The 5449-nt window shown below is 45.9% G+C and overlaps 1 long non-coding RNA gene across 1 annotated transcript; it reads right to left on the bottom strand.

Moving 5' to 3' along the window:
- Positions 1–306: 306 nt before the first annotated feature.
- LOC118290556 lies at positions 307–3188 on the bottom strand. The gene is made up of 3 exons (XR_004786442.1): positions 3069–3188; positions 931–1021; positions 307–582 (listed from the first exon to the last, which is right to left on the bottom strand). It is a non-coding gene; the product is annotated as an uncharacterized LOC118290556 (long non-coding RNA).
- Between the last annotated feature and the right edge of the window lie 2261 nt (positions 3189–5449).

Here is a 5449-nt window from a genome sequence, read left to right as displayed (position 1 = left end):
GGAACTCTTTGAGGGTAACACAGGGTTCCGGCAAGACTTAGAGACTCTCTCTCTCACACACACACACACACACACACACACACACACACACACAAAGCATGGAGATTAGAAGAAACACAGTTGTGTATTCTGCCATACTGGAGCTGAACTACAGATGTCAGTCAGACATGTTGGTCTGTCGTCAGTCTCCTTATTTTTATTTTTTTTTGTGGTTTCCTGTGTAGCAGTAAGTTTGTGTATTGGAGCTCTGCACGTGCTGCGACTGTTGTTGGCAGAAACCACATGTGATATTCTTCCTGACCTAGACGTAACAAAAAACGCTTCAATTAAAGGGAATAATTGTACCAAAAAATGCATTCCTTGAGCAGTTTGTAGTTGTCTCTCAGTTGTATGAAAAATCTTGTTTTAAGACCAAAGATTTACTAAGAGACGGCTGGTGAATTATTAGAGGATTTATAAATAATTGGGGATGGATGTTTGTAGGCAGGCAGGCTGAGCTTGACTGGCAGGAGACTGGAGACTGACGAATGTTGCAGTGAGCAGAGGGGCAGGCAGGCAGACTGACAGGCTGGTTCAAGGATTCTGAGATCAAGGAAAAATGACATAAGGCATAAAGATCATGAAGCAAGGGCAAAAACTTCACTTGACATGGTGACAGGATAATCTGGTTCAGAAAATGTTGTAATGCTCCTTCTCGAAAAAGCTGTGCCTTGGTGTGCAGGTAGTGCATCATATACTATACATTACATCTCATCACATTAGTGTTTAGAAGATAAGGTGAGCTCAGAGTAGAGCCACTGCTCCATTGTGTTGAAAGGGGTCAGTTGAGTTGGTTTGGGCATCTGGTCAGGGTGCCACCTGGGCACATGTCCAACTTGGAGGAGACATAGAGTTAGAGCCAGAACTCACTGGAGGGGCTACATATCCCACCTGGCCTGGAAACGCCTCGGGATCCCCCAGGAGGGGCTGGAAAGCTTGGCTGGAACACCCAGCTTGGCCACCTGCCTCCACGATCCAATCCCTGATAAGCAGAAGAAAAATGGAAAAAAATAGTTGGATGGACAAATTCATTCATTCAGCACTCCCATTTCCCGCACCCTTTCTCTCACATTCTTACACTGCCAGAAGAGTCGCAGAATTCAGGGTTAAGAGTCTTGCCCAAGGACACATTGGCATGCAGACTAGGGGAAGCTGAGATCGAACCGCCAACCTTTGGGTTAGTGGATGACAGACTCTACCTCCTGAGCTACAGCTCGGTCATTCTCAACCAACTTTGGAGTTGTCCTCCAATTTCACTTCCAGCCCATACTCGTTGCAGATGTTCCTGTACATTTGGTTAAAACGTTCCATGTAAGCCGTACCAGCCCACATCTTACACCCTGCTGTAATGTGCTGGATGGTCTAAGTAGGGTCTTTGCACAGCCTGCACCTGCGGTTCTGTCTGGTGTGGTATTCACTTATTAGGTCATCACTTGGGGCCATCTTCCTGATGTACTCCTCGTCTTATCTTGGCGTTCAGCCACATAGTCCAGCCACATAGTTACGCCTGTTGCACCAACCAGCCAGTAAAAGCGAGTAGGTAGAGTAGTGAGCTTCTCCATGGGCTGAGCAAAAATTATCTTTTTCTCTTGCTCTGGTTTTCCCTCAGAGCAGAGGGATACGCTTGAAAAACAGCTGATTATGTACTGCAGTGCTTTCTCAGTCTCTCTCTCTCTCTCTTTCTTTGTCTGTCCCCTTGTTTCCCCTAGTTACTGGAATAACATCAAAAAGTTATAATCAACCCTCTGATTAGTGGACAACCCTCTGTCTATCTCCTGAGCCCCTACTTCCTTGAACAGTTTACAGCAGGTCAGGCCAGAGACCTTGTTCGTAACTGTATGCACATGGATGCACAAAGAGGATATTCAAAAGCAATGCAACTATTGGAAAAACATTTTGGTGATGAGATGAAGATTGCATATGCTTATCTGGATAAAGCACTAAACTGGACAGCTATTAAAGCGGATGATGGGAAAGCTCTTCAGGCATATTCTTTATACTTGAGGGAATGCCACAACGCCATGCAGGACTTGGAGTACATGGATGACTTGGATGTTACATCCACCTTAAAACTCATTGTATCCAAGCTTCCCTACAAGCTCAGAGAGAGGTGGCGGTCAAGAGCGTATGAGGAATTTCATAAAAGAAACATTCGGGCTAAATTCAGGCATATTGTTGAATTTTTGGAAAATCAGTCTAACATCTTACTGCATCCAGCTTTTGGAGACATTAAAGACCCAACTCCTGTCCAAAGAATATCCCCAAAGAACAGGAGCACTGAAATAAGGACACTTAAAAGCAGAAGTACTTTCGTGACAGCTGTGGCAGCACCTGGAGAACAAGACACCAAACATTATACATTTAAAGGGCAACAACACACCAACCTTAATGCTGCTACTTCAGCTGTATGCTGTTTCTGTAAAGGCAAGCATGCATTATTGGACTGCTTCAAATTTAAATCATAGCCACACAACGAAAAGGTGGAATGTTTGAAAATAAATGGATATTGCTTTGGCTGCTTAAAAAAAGGTCACATGAGCAAAGACTGCAATACAAAACTAGACTGCCAAACATGTCAGCGGAAACATCCAACCCTGCTACATATTGATACAAGAACCTGTACATTTCGCAGCACCAAGGCAAACATCAATAAACAGTGTACAAGTGTCAGCTGATGATGCAACAGGGGCAGAAAAAGAATGTGCTCTCGCTATTGTTCCAGTTCAAGTTAAAGCTGCAAAAGGAAGCAAGTGCATTCAAACTTATGCTTTTCTTGATCCGGGGAGCTCGGCCACGTTTTGCACTGAGAAGCTAATGAACCAACTGAATGTGACCGGACGCAACACTGACATTCTGCTGCGGACGATGGGACAGGAAAACCATGTGAACAGTTACAAGATAACAGGACTGTAAGTTGGCAATCTAGATGGAGGTGAATTTATTGACCTACCTGAAGTTTACACACAAGCTAAAAACCCCGTTCAAAGGAGAACCTAGTAACCCAATCAGAACTAAGAAAATGGCCTTACTTCTGTGGAATCCAAATGGAAGAGATTGATGCTGACATTGAAATGTTGATAGGAATGGATGTTCCTAAAGCGATGGAACCCTGGCAGATAATAAACAGCCAGAGTAATGGACCATACGCGCTGAAGACACTTCTCGGATGGGTGGTTAATGGGCCCCTCAAGTCTTCATCTGCAATGGATAAACATAGAGCATCAATGAAAGTCAATCACATTTCAATGCATAATCTGAAAGACCTCCTACTCAGGCAATACAACCAATAGTTCCCAGAAAAGGAAGCTGAGGAGAAGAAAGAGATGTCATGTGAGGACAGGAGATTTATGGAGCTGGCCCAGAGTTCTAAAGTGGGTGAAAGTGGACATTACATCTTGCCCCTGCCGTTTCGAGAAAAGGAGTTAGTCATGCCTAATAATTACAACATCGCACTGCAGCGGACATTAAACCTGGCGTAGAAATTTAAGAGAAATTCTACCTATGCTGAAGAATACAAGGTCTTAATGAAAAATGTGCTGCAGAAGGGCTACGCAGAGAAGGTACCCCAAGTGCAACCAGCGACCTCATTGAACACTTCTCCTCTTGGAAAAAACTACAGACCTGTTGGCTGGTTGCTAAAACTTAAAAGACTACTCCTGCTTCAAAGCCAAAAGGCAAAGGAACGTGTGACCAACACCAAACCTGCAGATAAACCTACAGATGAGCAACAAGGCCTATCTGTTGATGACTTGGATGAAGCAGAGAAGTCAGTCATACGCTATGAACAGCAGCGCTACTTTGCCTCAGAACTCACACTCCTGAGGAAAGGCAAACCCGTCAGAACTGACAGCTCCATTCGGAAATTGGATCCAATTCTTGATGACAGAATCATAAGGATTGGAGGAAGGATAAGTAAATCTGCTCTGCCAACAAGCTTGAAAAACCTGATTATTCTTCCCAAAGACTCCCACGTCTCCCAGTTGATAATGCGTGACATCCATCAGCAGGTTGGACACAGGAAGAAACCATATGCTCTCCAGACTAGGCCAGAAGTTCTGGTTACCCTTTTCCAACTCTCAAAGTTGGGGTTTGCCGCTAGACGCGATTCAACACTGGACCACCGTTACGACTAAACTCAAGGGCTATATCTAACAGCAACTCACCCCTGTGTAGTTCATTTCCGTTGTTTACCGCTGAAATGCGGAAGATTTTTGATAACCCACTAAAGGGCAAGGAGGCCAGTAACCGGCTCCTTTCATTGTTCCAGGGATCCATCGCAGTCTCCCAGTATGCTATTGAGTTTCGTATCCTCACAGCCAAGAGTGGGTGGGATAAGAGGGCGTTACAAGGGTTGTTCCTTCGGGGTTTGAGTGAGGAGCTCAAGGACGAATTAGCTGCTAGGGACGAGACATCATCTCTAGATGAATTAATCTCTTCGGCGACGAGGTTAGATAATCACCTCCGTGAGAGACGCAGGGAGAGAGCAGCCAGGCTTAGCTCCCCCTCTCGCCCCTGGACTGCTCGACCTCCGGCAACCCCGAGGAACCCATGCAACTGGGTAGTACGGGGCTCACTCCAGCTGAAAGACAACGACGACTGAACCGTAGGCTCTGCTTCTACTGTGGCCATGCGGGCCATTTCCTCACCCAGTGTCCTGCTCAACCAAAAGAGCAGGCTCTCCGGCCACAGGAGGGGCGCTGGTGAGCCATGCGTCAGTCCCTTCCTCCCCCCCGCTTTGCCTCCTGCTGAAAGGTACTTTGTCATTGTTGCAAGTTTCGTGTCCCCTTGAAGTACTGGTGGATTCTGGTGCTTATGACAATTTTATTGACTCTGATCTTGTCTCCAAGTTTAACTTTCCCTCTAACCTTTTGCATAGAACTAACGACGGTAAACTGCTAGGCCGTGTTACTCACTGCACCACACAACTGTCCCTGCTTCTCTCTGGTAACCACCACGAATCCATTTTTCTGTTTATCATTTCCTCAGCCACCAACCCTCTAATGTTAGGTCTCTCTTAGTTAAAGTTGCACAATCCCCACATTGGCTGGTCCACCTCTACCATTACTAACTGGAGCCTTTTTTGTCACTCCCATTGCCTTCACTCCACCAAGACCAGTAGATCTCACTTTGGTCCCCTCACAATATCACGACCTCCAGGAGGTTTTTAATAAGGACCGCGCCCAATCCTTGCCACCTCACAGACCTTATGACTGCGGCATAGATTTGCTCCCTGGTGCCCCCCTACCGTCAAGCAAACTGTATAACCTCTCCAGGCCTGAAAGGGAGGCTATCGAGGTTTATATTACAGACTCCCTTGCTGCCGGACTTATTCGTCCCTCCTCCTCTCCTGTGGGAGCGGGGGTTTTTCTTTGTTGATAAGAAAGACAAGACTCTTCGCCCATGTATAGAC

Source organism: Scophthalmus maximus, chromosome 18 (assembly GCF_022379125.1).
Source record: "Scophthalmus maximus strain ysfricsl-2021 chromosome 18, ASM2237912v1, whole genome shotgun sequence".
NCBI classification, from domain to species: domain Eukaryota; kingdom Metazoa; phylum Chordata; class Actinopteri; order Pleuronectiformes; family Scophthalmidae; genus Scophthalmus; species Scophthalmus maximus.
This window is presented reverse-complemented; position numbering and strand designations above follow the sequence as displayed.